Source organism: Molothrus aeneus, chromosome 4 (genome assembly GCF_037042795.1).
Source record: "Molothrus aeneus isolate 106 chromosome 4, BPBGC_Maene_1.0, whole genome shotgun sequence".
Classification (NCBI taxonomy): Eukaryota; Metazoa; Chordata; class Aves; order Passeriformes; family Icteridae; genus Molothrus; species Molothrus aeneus.
The window spans coordinates 16332352-16348454 of record NC_089649.1 but is presented as its reverse complement, the minus strand read 5'-3'; positions in this window follow the sequence as shown (position 1 = coordinate 16348454).

Below are 16103 nucleotides of genomic sequence, written 5' to 3'. Positions count from 1 at the left end.
GACTGCAGATACAAGAATATAAAGACGAAAATTTGAAAAAAAAAAAAAAGAGAACGCTTATTTTCCTATCAAAAGAGAAACAAATGTTGTTTGGACAAATATTCATTCTCCAATTAAGTCAGGTGATGAAAAATTAAATTTTAACCCTGATTCCGCAAAATTGTTAACTTTGCCTGTACAAATTATTCATCAACATTCACTAAGTATGTGATTAACTGAATATATGACTAGAATTAAACCTCACACATATTAATGGGGGACACTACAAATCTAAGCGAAGAGTAATTAATTAAATTGGCAACATATCAATATGCAGAAATAAAACCAAAAATCCCATTGCTGATTATGTCACAGATGGAAAATTTTGCCCAGCAATGACACCTTAATTAGTACCACTGTCAGCTGCAAAAGGTCATCTATTTTCATCTGCAATAGCAGCATTGTACAAATTATGGTTGGCAGACTGGTATCTCCTTAATCAAAATAAAACATAAAGTGATCCTTAGTGGACCAACTGCAGCTGTCCAATCATAATAAACAAAATTCCTTAGTTGATTTCTTTTTCTCGATCTATGTTTTCTTCACCTTTTCAAGAAATTAAATGGATATAACAGAGATGAAGGAAAAGACATTTTAGGCTGATTTGTGTATGTGTTGGATTATCTCAGATACACAGCTAAATCTGGGTGTTAGCCTGAAAACTGTGCAGTGTCAATTTCAAAATAAATAATGGTAATGGTATTTTCAGGATCAGCTATTTTTTTTCTTTCATGTTCATTGCCAAAGCATTTAGAGGACCCTGTTGTACTTGTAAGGTAGTGAAAAGATTTACCTCTACACATCTGTTATTTCTAGAGAACCTATTGCATGTTGCTTGAGAGCACTGAATGCAAAAATTAACATAATTAACCTTGATGCTGCTAGGATGTGAAAAAGAGCATTAAGCAAGGCGCTTAAAATAATGGCATTACTTACTAAATACTGAGTTTGATATGTTTACAGTAATTTGCCCTGTAGAAAGAGCAAATAAAGCATGTGTTTTTTCCAATCCAAATTTGCTTGCACTAAAACCCAAAAGCCTTAGTAACACAGTAGCAGTTTACTGAGATATCGGACTCAGACAGTATTTACTAAATACCACATATACATTTAGTACCAAGCATACAACAAAACACAAAAAATCCTGCCCCTAAGGTGTGAGGTCTGGTCTACTGTAATCGAGTATGTGGTAATAACAAGCCTTTGACAGCCATCACAAATGTGTTATTTCATTATGAACAGCATTTATCTCACCAAACTCTAGTAACTGCATCTGGTCTAAACACACAAGCAAAGCTCCATTTCTAGCAGATTCAGAGACACAGGCACTTAGACACTATGATTTATCCTACCCCAGTTTGAGAACCTAGATAAGACTATGATTAAACTTAAAACACAGGCAAAATTTTGATTCAACCTGACCCCAACTTAAGCAGAATTAAATCAGTGTAATTGAGAATAGAAAGAATGCCTATGGAATATTTGCTGGGTTTAAGAGTTTTGCATTTATCCTGTACCTTCTTCCAAGCCACAGTTTGTCACTTTAGAGTTGTTCCATAAACTGTTGGTTATTATTCACAGAAGTAATGACTAAATTAATGTCATAGCAGATCTCCTTTTAAAACTCTCAGGCAGAGAAAAGTTTTATTGCAGGTCTCACTTTAATCCTCCTTCTCAGAAGCTGCTGGCTTTTAAGCATTTTGATCTTTTCCTCAGCGTCAGCTTCCCAGTAGTCCTGTGTCTAGCATCCTTAATTGGTCAGTCTCAAATATTCTTAAAGTCCTTTTTTGAAGCCTCCAATACAGATCAGTAAAATGTCCCTTTGAGTAGCAATGCTGAGCAGCCATTCCTCAATCAAATAGTGAGTCAGGCAAATATTCATTCCACAGTGATTCCTAGCAACCAGCAGGCCCTTTACAGAATTTTTGGAAGATAAATACCAACAACAAGCTTCATTTTCCACAACCTATATAAAAAATATGAGTAACTCATCATTTTACCTAACAGTTTTCTCACCTTGCTTTCTAACGTACTTTGGTTTATTTCCAGATACTCTGCAATGTATTGGTCCAGGAGCTGCATGTCAATAACACAGTTTGCTAAATATCAGCCAGAACTCAGAAAAAAAGGATGATACATTAAAATGAACCTGAAGTAATGATGCAGCAGACCTAAATTCCAATCCTAGCTTCATAGATGGTCCTTGTTTCTTGGCTCTCTCTTTCACAACTTCTTTGGAGTTCTGTACCATGCCTTAAACAAAGAACACCAGTTTAACTGGCTTTGCAGCTTTTCTACTGTGCCCAGGACTGCATCCCAAGTCACACAGTGTAAACAGGCCACAAAAATGAGTGGTAAAAGCTACAAAGCGAGGCAGCAGTCACTGGAAGAGATTGGTACTGTCACAATTGATCTATTTCCTTAAGGCAAAGAAATTTCCCAAAGGGAAGCTGCTAGAGGAAGAACCATCAAGGTGAGGTAATTCCATAGGACTGATTAAGCCAGTGGAAAGAGTGCTGCACTCAATGTATTTCTCCATATATTCATCAAATTCCACAAACACAGACTTTGCAGGGTTAGGTAATGTCTGTTCAAGCCAATGATTCTCAGTCATTTCAGATGTGCAACATACTTCAAATAAGCTTAAAATGCTAAGGCATCGTTATGCTAATTTAATGGTCTTCTATCAGAAAGAATCTTGTGTAAAACCAAATTAGTCTTCTCTAGTTTTCATAAAGACTGTAGAAAAAGCTAAAAAACCACACATGAAGTTAATGGCTTTATGTCTGATGATCTTCTCCATCTAAAAGGCTCTTTTCATAGTAGTGACTCAAAAGGTGTACCCAAAAAATCCACAATTTCCTCTGCATGAAGATCTCCCAGAAGCTTCTGCTATTTGTTTCGCAGCATTTTAGTAACTTACTTACTTGATTATTTTTTTCCAATTAAAATCTGTATTGACACTAGAAGCGCGAGTGTTTTCATAGACAACACTCTTTATTATTATTTATTTTTTCTCCTAAATATACTCCTTAAAAGAAGATCTAATTAAACAAAGTTTGAAGATAGATAATGATCTGTTGATGAAAGTATATGAAGACAAAGGATTTTATATTTCAATTGCTCTTGTCCTCATGAAAGAGAAAATATTGGTGATGCAATCCCTTAGGTGGTTTTAGAAAGGCTGAATCTTAGGAGGCCTTTTACAGTATTGTTCAATTCCATAGTGATAAAATAAGCACTTTTAAAAATATGAGAGAAGTTTTAGGGGGGAAAAAAAGAGATAAATTCAACAATTACCTCTACATCCTGCTCCTGTAAATGTTTGATCTACAAACATTTCCTTTATACCAACCACAATAAGAGTATTTGTGAGAGAACTTCATTGGCCTCAAAGAAGCTGATGTCAGGGTGGAGGTGATGCTAGATGTTTGGGAGGGAAAAACAAGATTCCATTGCACTTGAGCATGACCTAGTGGCTGGTTCATTGAGTGGCATTTATGGTAGCAACAGAAAAGACTACTTGTCTGCTCAGGGCAATTAATGTGTGTGCAGCAGCTCATTGAGGATTGGATAAAGGGAAAAAAGAGTGGCCAGGAATGAGGTATGTAGATGAAAGACCCACAGTCCCACACAAATTGGCCAGTTGGGACTCATGTGCCTGGTACTTGGACCAACCAAATGCACTCTATTTTGTGACTAAACAAAATGCTCAAGCAGATTTGCACGGAGGATCAAAATCTGTAAACTTTCTCATTCTTTCCAAAGTATTTAGTATAAAGCCTATTTAAACTATATAAAGGCTTAATGGGCTAAAAAAATAGACTTAGTAGCTCACAGTTAGTATCACCATTAAACCAGAGGTTGGCATATTTATTATTTAAATGGGGATTCCAGTTAGACAGCAAGTAAAAAATCTGCTAGTAAAATAAATGGTAGAAGAGTATATAATCTATATTGTTTACATGTTCAAATCATATCTATAGTTTGTCCAGGAAGACTGTACACTTGCTCTTTAGACTTATTAAATAGTTTCCTCAAAGTCAGCCAATTGTTATTTAACTTGAGTATCCTGGCTAAACTATGTGGTAAAGGAAGCAACTGACATCTGTGCCTATTCAGGAGTTACTGATGCTAGTTACATTATAAAAATTTGTTGTGATTGCCTTCAATTTGAAAAACATTAGTTTGCCTTAACCATGAAATATCCCACTGTAATATACTCTACATATTCAAGGCAATAAAATACAAAGCTGTTTGACCTATACTAGTCAAACTAAAATGGTAAATTGAAATATGTATTATGTTTTCATTATCAATTTTTAGCTAAATCCCTTGAAATGTAAAACAAACTCAAGTTACTGAAGCTGAAACAACTTTAATACTGCTGTGTCAACAGAATCTGGATGCTTGTTGATGATGACTGACAGAAAAGATAAATATATATAAAATATTGTAACCCCTCATCCTCTTTATCCACGTCCTATGTCATCAAACAGGCTTTTGCACCTCTCCATGTTAGTGGTCAAAACACTTAAGGCTTCCAATCATAAAAAAAATTACTTACATGTGCATCACATCGAGCTACTTAATTGCTCTTGCTACTCCCTGATGGTCATTCAACCACAAAACATTCAACTTGCTGTCCAGATCTGATCCATACTAAAGATGAAAGTCTTGGCTCGGATCTACACTTTCATTCATTCTGCTGTCTTCTCCCCTAATAAATCAAGAGGATTCAAAAAAAAGGTATAAATTTAACAGTTCAGTCACACTTGTCTATGTTTCAGCAAGATACAGCTTGCCCTCATGATGACCCTTAGTTTAAAAACTTAGAAGCAAAGGGAGTAGGTATATAATTATGCTTGTAAATCATTAAGGCCAGGACCTATTACTTAGACCGTGAGATCAGATTTTAGTCTCAAAATTTTCTCTCAGGCTGCCAAAAACCACTTCACATAAAACAGAAAATATACCATTTTAGTGATTGGTATATTCCTTTCTGAGTAAACACGTGTCTCTTTAAGAAGAACAGAACACACTGGGAGTGAGTAAATATATTCCAAAAAGAACTAAAATAACATTGTCTTTGGTCCTGATTCCTGAATGGGACATATTGAAAAGTCCAGGGGAAAAATGTCAGGGACTATGTCATCTCCTGTTTAACTAATGAAAAATTATTCTTAGTTGAGATAATTCCTCATAACGCCACCCTACAGAGTTCATAAGTCAAATTAATATGCAGCCTTCTTGGATGAGCAAACTGCACAAGGCTACTTACTGTACACAGGCTGCAAATAACGTCAACCAAGGGAAAGGCAAGCCTACTGCACAAAGCCACATAGGAAAGAGGAGAAACCTCCACAACAGGAAGTTGTGGAGCTGCCTGTGGGGTGGAAAGCACATGGTACTAAGCTCCCTGCCACCCACACACTCAAATTTTACTGGAACCAGGTACAGTATCTTCTATGATTTCCTTCTGTGTCAGTGCTTCAGTAACTTTCCTGCACAGGCCTGCATGCATAAAGAACCTACTCTGTTAATTTGCTTAGGGGAGGAAGAGAAAGAGAGGAATGTTTTGTGGTAAGGAATAATGCCTTCCTTTCCCCTACCTCCCTCCCTTCCTTCCCCAGCTATCATTTTGTTTTAGTTGGATTTGTTATAATGAAATGGCCAATATTCTCCTGCACAGAACATCCACAACTATGTAATTGTCAGGCCTCTTCAGGTTTCGTATGAACAGAATTAGGCAGAACCAGTAAATCCATCTCAGAAAAGTAACCCCTAGATAGCTGTAGTGACAGACCAATATTTTCATAATTCAAATGACATCTAGTCATTACATAACAGTTGCTAAGGAGGGAGACACCTACACCTGTGTTACTTTCATATTTTTGCCCAGCACCTTCAGATTTTTAAAGCACACATTCACTTGGTCTTCGATCCCACGTGTAATTTGCAGCTGGTGGCAGGAATTAAAGCCCACACTGTGCTTTTGCTTGTGCTGGACCGCCCACATCTGCAGCAAGGCCCAGCCTTTCAACACCTTTTCCACACTTCTTACCAGAAGACAGACAAGTTCTTCTGCAGTATAACTAAATAACTGCAAAAGAACCCATGCATATCCTCACAAAATTGAAGAGTTGTATGGACTACACAAATAAGAAGAGCACATCAGGCCTTGCTGACTTGCTCTGTAGAACCCTCACCACTGATACTTGAGCAAGTGCTTAGCTAGGCAACTGTGGATGGCTTTTTGCTGTAAAAGGACAGTAGGCAAGGAAAGAGGATGAGAAGAAAGCAACCACAAATGAGCAAAGAACTCTGATTCATGAATGAGAAAACACTGATCTTGGCAGTTTTACAAAAGTAATATTTTCACTAGAATGAACTGTTCTCAAATAGTTTCTCCAACATCTTAGATACAAACAAGTTCTACTTCAGTATTAGGCATGTCTTCTCTTTCCACCTCTTTTTTTTCAGTTCCAACCCCAAATTTATTGTAGCCAAAAGTTCTCAAAAAAAAAAAAATCCCTTTCTCTGTTTGCATTTTAGCTGTGTTTCTCTCTCATGGTATACCACAGCAGTGATGCAGTATGAGATCTCATTCCAGAACAATATTTTCCCTTTCTCAACCCTTCTCTTTTAATAGTCCCCTGCCATAGGGAGGGGACTACCAGCATTTAGGGAGTTTCTATGGCAGTAGCACTCAGTTTTGGAAATGAATGAGATTTTCTTTGTCTCTCAAAGATATTAGTAAGTCAAATACTAATGCTTTGACAAACTCATAGTAACCAATAACATCTTATGGATTAGTTAAACCACAAATGAAACATTAACTGCTCATAGGAGGAAATGTGGCAATTGTTAGAACAGTGGCTGGCTTAAAAAAACATTTAAAAGTTTAGACCAGCCGCAAAGTAAAGAATCAAACTTGAGAGGAACTTGAAAGGAGATGCAGACAGGCAAATCAAACCTGGAGCTTGGCCACTATAAACCCCCCTGCTTTTGTAGGCACAAGCTAATAACTGTGTATGATGAACATCACCAGTTTGCAGGTCTGATGAAATCCAAACCAGCAGTTTTCTAAAGAGATGCAGTTCCACACCTTTTCATGGGGAAACTGAATATGGCCTTCTAATTTCAAAAGCACAGCTTTAGGGAACTTTAGTATTGATTCAGATGAGACACCTGAAATTAGAACTTTTATATGTGAGGGCAGCCTGGAGAGATAGATTGTGTATTTGAAAATTATGAACTATTTCTTTATTGCCTTGGGAAGACAGTGGCATTAGCAGCAAAGATCTTCCTTTGGATATCATGAGTGTGGATTCTCATTATGTCTTGGGGTAGGGGCAGGACTTCCCCATCTGATTTGGCTACATCTAGAAACTGAACTGGAGTTCCCTGAGTCTGGAACTGTAACAGGGGTCAAATCCTTACTGTGGGAAGCTTTCTATAATGTTTAAAAAACAGTTTAAATCCTGTCCCGGAAAGATTCTAAATATCAGCAATTTGACATTGAAAACTCTTCTGAGATTACACAGAATCATCTGAATTACCTTCCTGATTTCTGAGAGATGTCTGAGCTTCTCAGACATTCCATAAAGAATTCTTTCAGAATGAATTTGATAATGTCTTAAAAAGTATGACAATAAATTGACTATCCCCCATAATATTAAACCAACTTCCAGAAGCCCCTTTTCAGTGGATATAATTCCTATTTATTACTTGAAAAAGGTAGAAACTAGTTTTCAATGGTTGTCTTAAAACAACCATTGAAAAAGACAATATTTCTAGAAATATTTTAGCATGGTGTTCTAAACTCTTGGTTTTCATTGCAACTTCAGTTCAGCTGTCTCCCTACATTTCTCCATATTGATATTAAATTTAACATGACAAAAGAACTTGGTGTGTGATGGTAATGGTTTAGCAGAAAAAGGACATGTTTCAGATGTGGACAGTTCATAGATATAAGCTCCAATCAGGTAAATTATTTGGATCAAGAAAATTTACTTCAAAATACTCTGTGAACTATCAGCAAGACTTTGAACAATAGCCTGTCACATCATCAGTGTAAAGTAAATTGTTGATGTTTTAAGAGATTTGAAGAAAACAAATTTGGAATAAAGGGCTATTAGAAAATCAGACGAAAATGGGACTAATAAGGCTACCACAAATATACAATTTGAGTGGGTTTGTTTCAGGTTTTTTTGTATTTATCTGAATACAGTCAGGATGTAAAACCTGGCAGAGGGAAGTTTTTGTGGCAGGGACTTCAGGACTGTGAGATTAACTGCAAGGAATAAAATGCCAGAGAAAGAAAGGAACACACAGTATGAAAATAGGAATTTAGATAAAGATACTTGCTTGTCTGTCCATTGTCTGTCCATTTCCATTGTTTCTATCACCACATGATTCCCAGCTGTGGTAATCTCAGAGGTAAAAACAGGCTAAGTAAATCCTGCCTATGAGACAGCACTACACCCCCCCAGAATTAACTACCAGTTGAGATGATGAGCTCTTTACATGTACTAATGAGGAAATTACTGAATGTCCTAAGTAACATCACTACTGTCAGATCCACAGACTACGGGTTCTGAGAATTTTGCCTGTAGTCTCCCAATGTTTTACAACAGCAATCTGCCACATAGTTTCCTGGCTAGGTAATAGCAAAACAAGTGGTAATACTTCACATGGCAGCAATGTAACATTTTGCATTGCTGTACAATAAACATGGGATGGAAAGTATGTCCTAAGCTCAGAAAGGAGTTTTGTCTAGCTTGTATAGTAGGTTTAAAAGAGCAAACTCACTGGAAATTTCTGAAGAGTTGCAGTCAGCATCACCGTGTGCAAGAAGAGCACGTGAAAAGTGTAAGTAAATTTAATTAAGTGGAAAAATTCACCCAAAAAGCTGCAGATTCAAGAAGATACCTTATTTGTCATGCAAAGCTAATTAATCTCTTTCTGACATTTCATTTGCAAATTCGCTGATATTTTAAGTCCACTCAAACAGCATCTCAAATTACAGTTATATTTGTCTATGTATGAAGTAAAATACACTGCACAATGTATTTGTAGCAACAAGAGTGAGCAGATAACACTGTAAGACTGTAAGGAAATAAATGCTTCACTGGGTGAGGGAAAGGTCCATCCAGCCCACTGTTCTGTTTTCAACAGTGACTGTAACTGATGGGATTTGGGGAGAGTAGTCAAGCCTGGCCCTTGTTTACAGGTACCTATTTTTAATGCCTTGTTTTAAGGACACTGCCAATATTGCATGCTGTTGCTACCCATGCTAATTTATTAACTATCAAAAGGTTTGTAAGAAACCCTACACCATTATAAAAAACAGACTCTTTTGCAATACAAAGCAACAGGAATTCTTTAGGTATTTCCATTGAAAATTAGTGTGAACAAAAATTAGCCTTATAAAAAATACTCCCAAAACTGATCTGATAACACATATTTGAAAAGCACATATGTTAAAATGCCACAAATAGTTTTGATAAATTCTGAGTCACATAGCTATGTTTAATTTATGAATGAATAAATAAAAATGTTGATTTAGATCGATATTTGAACACCGTTCATCATGATTGTAGATACTGCTTCCATTTTACAAGTGCTGCTAAAATACAATGGAATTTCAGATGCTCTCCACATTGACTTAACTCATCTGTTATGGAAATCAATTGGGAATTCTTCTGAATGTCCTATTTATAAGAGAATAATTTCACCAGCCCATCCTTGTCTCCAAAAGCCAGAGTTCCAGTGCAGTAGCTTGCTGTTGTGATTTAAATATTTCCATAAAACCAAATGTCATATTTTTCTGACAGTAGAATATGTAGTGCAAATTGAAAACATGTTATAAACAGACTGAATTACTGTATAATTAAGATTTCTGAGAAGGCAGATTGCAGGCTAGTCAGCATTTTAAAGATGCAGAAATAATAAATAATGAGATTGTTCATGTAATCGCTTCCCAATAAATCTGCTAATGTAGATCCAACTGCCATGGATCCAATGTTTAATGACTTTTTAAAATCAATATTTCTTCATCTGTAATTTCATTCACTTTATCAAAAAAAAAAAAAGGAATATGAAAAGAGTCTATCAAGGAGAAGTTCTAAAATAGAATGAAATGAACAGAAGCTGTGAAGCTTCCAGTGCTCAGAGTCCAGAGTCACAAGTGCAGGTGACTAAGTATGGAGGTATAGAACATTTCTAATTAATTCTCTTCTAGTCTCTTCTATTCTACCTCAGTAAAATATAGTTGCATTCTTCCTGGTTTGATCATGCAAGTCTAAACTCAGGGAGTCCAGCTGAATTAGAAGCCTGGAGCTGAAGCAGACTATATGCTACATGGTGCAAGCACAGAAATGCTTCTGGCTTCCTCACCATTTCTTGAGTTGCACTCTTCCCCTGAGAACCTTTGTCTACCTCAATGGCAGTTTTTTACTCATCTGAACTGTGGCAAGATGATATTTTAATATTTGATTGATCTGACTAATCTCACTGCCTTGCTTTTGGCAATGAAGTAGGTGCATCCTTAAGAAGCCAATAACAAAAGGATTCATAGAATCGCAGAATCATTTAGGCTGGAAAATTCCTCTGAGATCCTTGAGTCCAAATGGTAAATCCATTGAATTAACTTTTATTTCTAAGTCTACATTTTAATACATTAACGTTCTAGTGGGACTCTAGGAATGGCAAGTAAACTGACTTCCAGTTTTAAGTTGGCTAAGAGCAGAGCTCATCCTCATACCTTTGCTGGGTTTATCTGGACAACAGCTACCAGTCAGTGCAGTGCAAATAGACAGGAACTTAACTTACTGCCGACATAAGCTACCAAATAATGTTTCATCACCAGAATAAAAAAGTGACATATGCAGGGTACTCCAGGGATGAACTGACTGCAAATTCTAAAAACTAATGACTTTCCTGAAAATGCTCCTGTAGTGAACATAAATATTATAACAATTTTTAAAACACTCCAGTGTAACTACAACCCTTTTTTCCCCAAACATAAGTTTATACATAAAAATAAATAATTACCAGTTCTCATGTTCTTACACATTAAAAACAGACAGGAGTTATGGTTGTTATTTCATTTTAACTGATAGGGTTGATGTTGTTCTCATAAGTAATTTGAACATATCACTATGTGTATCACTTTGCTTTTCAAGTACAGAAAGAAGGCAAAAACATGGTTAAGAGCTTGATCCTGCCATTTTATTAAGGCCATGAAATATCACAAAAATTATGACTGCAAGCTGTTGTTAACAGTAGGTTGTAAAATGCCAGTTCTCTCAGCATACTCTCTAATACACATCTCAGGAGATACATTGTTCTCACAATCACCTTTCTCTAGGAGTACAACCTCCTTACATTACACCTCCCTCCAGAGCAGTGTCTGATGGAGTGCAGTTGTGATTTCTTTCTATGAGGTGATTTGGAATTCGACAGTCCCATACTTGAATGGGAAGCCACGAGAGTAAACAGGAGGGTTTGCTTCAAAAGGTTCCTGTACTGGAAGTATTAATCAGAGAATTCAAGGATGTTTTATGATTCAAACTCCTAAACCAGGCCATATCTGTCTTTAGTGACATTTTAAAGCTGGCCACACTGTCTATCTGTCTCTGACAAGTAGGCAGCAACTTGTCACTTTGTAGGCCTAGAACCTTAACAGCTATCTCTTCACACCCAGGACCATTACCACACTGACCAGGACTGTATCTGTTCCAGCAGCCCACTCCTAGGACCATTCTTGCTGTGTCTGGCACTTCAAGAGGTATTTAATAAAAAAATATTTATAATGCAGTTATTCCAGATGTGTACGTGCCTACACATAAATACAATTGTCTTTGTTTCTTCCAACTGTATTTCTTACTTCTTGAACTACTAAATCCTTTTAATAGTTAATAGGAGTAATCATGTACAGAATCTGTTTTCTCCTAGGTGACCATGTGGGACAGAGATTGAAATGTAAGCAAAATTTGCATTTTGCAAGCAAGCTAATGTGCAGGTGCACATTGCCATTGAAACCAGCGTCACGCAAAATATGACAAAGCACATAGCGGAAAAACACAGCATCCAGCCAGAGCCAAAAATCACTGAAAGTACTCTGAAATACCTACCTTAAGTACTTCTACATGGAACATCCATTTAAATATTTCACACATTCTTGGAAAGGTTTTGGTGGACTATCAAAAGGAAAATTATTCTAACTGCGAATTGTCAAACAACAGGTAAGAGTGCTGTCGTGAACTGTGATACACTTTAGAAAGATGAGCAAGGGAAGGCAGAAGAAACCACAGCAAGTCCACTCTGCAAGCTGAAAGCAGCCTGGGTACAGTATGTTCTCTTGCTACTGAGCAATGAAGAACAAGAATTTCTGCATCTTCTGGATATTTCTGAGGATCAAAACAAGAGCCCAACACCTGAACTGAGTGCTTTTCCTCATTTTCATGCATTCTTTCAAGTTTCCTGCTACATTGCTGTTTTGTGAGCAGTAAAGACAAGGGGAAACCTTGTGTCATCTCCTTGGCATGACAAAAAACAATACAAAATGCATACATGATCAGTAAAAGATAATTAGATCTACCAAATTGTGCTGACACAAGGAAACAAAATGTAAAGTTTCATTTAAAAAATACTGTCCTATTAACATTTAATGCTTTCACAATTTGCTTCTTTTTTATGGAACAACAGTATGTGGCAGCAATCAAGAAACCCTTTTTTCACACTGATAAACTGACACAAAAGTTGGAACAACTCATTACCAACATCTCCATGATGTTTAGTCAGAGTGATGTCATACTTTTAATATTTTTCCAAACTCCAATTATTGGTCATCAAGGTATACACATCACACTCTGTATCAAGTGATTAACATCACACTCTGTATGGAGTGATGATCTAAAGACTGCCTGACAGTGATTGGCTCAGATTTCAAAACCCTTCTGAATAGAGACCAATAAACATACTGAGATAATTTTTTTCCCTACAAGATAATTATTTATAGAGGCTCTCCTTTATCAACACAAGGAAACAGGTGAAGAGAGTCATGCTTGTTGGTAAATATTAATGGGTTTAAGTTACTAACAGAATTTGTCTCTCCAGAAGTGTTTTGTTATGAAAAAAACTACTAAAGTTTGGTGTGGAGAAACCCTGCACCTTCTAGTACCATGTTCCCTGGCAATTTTTCAGAATTATTTTTAAGTAACTTTCTGTCTCCTCAAAGAATCAGTTGTCAATGATGAATTAATTCAATACGCCAAATTAAATATTTTTTTAATATAAAATTTATTTCATCTCTAATTTGCATATTTTGTTATGTCTTTTTAGCTGCCAAATTTACAACAAAGTGACAAATAGAGCCTCCTAAGGGATTTATTTCAATTAAGTTTGGCTTCAGGGTGGTCCTCATTTCAGTCAAAACTAGAAAAGTGATGCATGATTTCCAAAGCAAAAGTCACACCAAGTTGCAAAAAAATAATTCATTCTAACATTTTGCAGAGTTTCACTGATGTGCGTTCATGGTATGTTCCATATTTTATTAATTGTTTATGTATTTTAGTTCTGTATTTCCAACAGCCTTTAAAAAAATCTTTAAATGTGGCTGTAAGAAATGGTACAGCTGACATATCCTTTAATTTATTTTCTGAAATAGATTCTTCCACTGATGACTCTTATGAGCAAATATTGTGGTTTTTAAAACCCCAATTCTTACAGAATACTATAAAACGTTGAAATCATTAATGCATTGCATACAATGATAATAAACCACCAATACCTTTTCCAGTTAAGTATCACCAGACAAAGAATAAGGAATCAAACTAGAAAAGTTAAGAATACAGAAAATATGTTTAGTGTTGAAATGCAAATGAAAATCACAAGACTTTCCCTGCTTGTCTTAAAATTAAGTCCATTTCATTAAAATGTTTCTGAGCAAACCTGATGGATTTCACATGAGCTGTCATGTTTCTAAACAACTTATTTACTTCAAAATTGTCACATAGGCAAACATCAAAAGTTACCCTCTCCCCATTTCCTTCCATTACAATGTTTACACATTTGTTGAATCTTTCCCTCTCACCAGAAAACATCAATACAATAAAAATTACATTTGATTGGCCTCTCCTTTCATAATTGCATTACAAATATACTGGTAACAGTCTAGACATACTAATACTTCTCTACTAATACTTCTTATGTCAAGTAAACATATTTAACAATCTCAGCCACCACATTTACAAATGAGTGTCACTTGTCACCTGAAAACATTTGGTGCAGTAAATCCATCTTAAAATATAAATTTTCCCTTTCTTAGGGACTAGTCAAGTAACTTTTCCAAAATGAAGAACAGTAACTGGCCACTGGATTTCTTCCATGTTTTGGTATATATAGCATGTGTTGCTGAAGTCTACCCTTCATCTACTTGGGTAGGTCTCCACACATATTTTGTTTCAATATTTGAAGTGTGTAAACTTCTATTTGAGCTCAGAGGTTGTACATGCTTTTGGGCCAACTTGTCTAATGTGAATTACAATTTTTGAGCACCTTCAGAACACCACTCCTACCTCCCTCCCAGACAGCTCCAAAATACCAGTAGTTAGGAAGAGGATAAGACACTGCCATACAAATTTATAACTCACACAAAGAGCCATTCCTCTGGCTATGTATCACTGATTAAGAGAATATCATAGAAAAGACTCAGCAGAGTTGCAAAATTGTGTTCAAAGACATACACAGGCATATATTGTATATGTACATACTTATTTTGGACATGAATTATGTTTGCTTTTTGGCAGTAGTGTCTCTGGCTAGTAGTTTATATTTCTTTATCTTTAATATTCTGCTTTGTTTGGACAATTGCATTGTATTTGGACAACTGCATTGTAGAAGGCTTGAAAACAAAGTTAAGGGGATTAAAATCTTCTCTGTCATTTCTTTCATTTTTTCAGTGCTTTTAGATTAAACCTGTTGAAGTTAGCACCATGTTGCACACTGAAAACACCAGGGTACAAATGCTCCTATTTGGACTAAAGGCTAAAACTGTATGATCACAGAAAAATTATGGTGCTGAAGGTCCTCATTCACAGAAAAAACCCAGATTTTAATTCCAACCTGTCATCCACAAAAGTATATGCTGTATTTCAAAGAAACCATTTGTTTTGTATTTAAATGCCAACGTTTCAGAAACCCAAGTTTTCAGGGACATGACTAAAACAGAACTACAGTATTTACTGATGTCAAAAACATGGTAATGTCAGTTTATGTCTTGCCACAGTTTGTAGAGCAATAAGCCCATTTGCTCATAATGGAGCCAAATAAACATTTATCTTAATTTTTGTCCATAGAAATGGTGTCTCAAACTATATAAAATAGTTTGGTTTGTCACATAATACTTTTTCTGAAAGCAGATATTAAAAGTTTTAGCACTCATACTAAAATAGCATTCCTAGTGAAATGAAGGAAACAGAAATTTTAAGGCTTTCTCTTACTGCAATTTACTTAAAAAACATAACATGAAGAGTAAATTATTAAAATCCTCCATGTTGCAGTACTATTGCCTTAGCAAGTGTCTTACTGAAAATAATCAAGCCTAGTCATGAATAGATGTTGTATTGAGAAACAGGCTTCAAGATGTATTATCACTTAAACTGTATTATTCCATCATCTACACCAGTAATTAGCAATTGCATGACTTCATAAGCAATAATTTCCATCAGTTCAATTTCAGTCAAAAGAAAGAAGAGTTACTTTTCCAGACAAAAATTAAAACAGTACCATTGTATCCTATGATATAAACAGAGAAGCTCCAGGCAAATGTCAAAGAATGGAAGACATTAAATTCATGTTTCAAAACTAATTCTGAAAAAAGTAAGCCCTTTACACTTCTTAGCTTCCATCTTGGAGCATAGCTTAAAGGGACTGAAATCAATTTTCCAAGTTGAACTGGGAGAACAATCATGCCTAAGATACAACTTAAAATATTTTTCACACCTTACATCTAAATAAATCAAATGGGAAGTTCAATACATCAGGCAGTAAAAAAC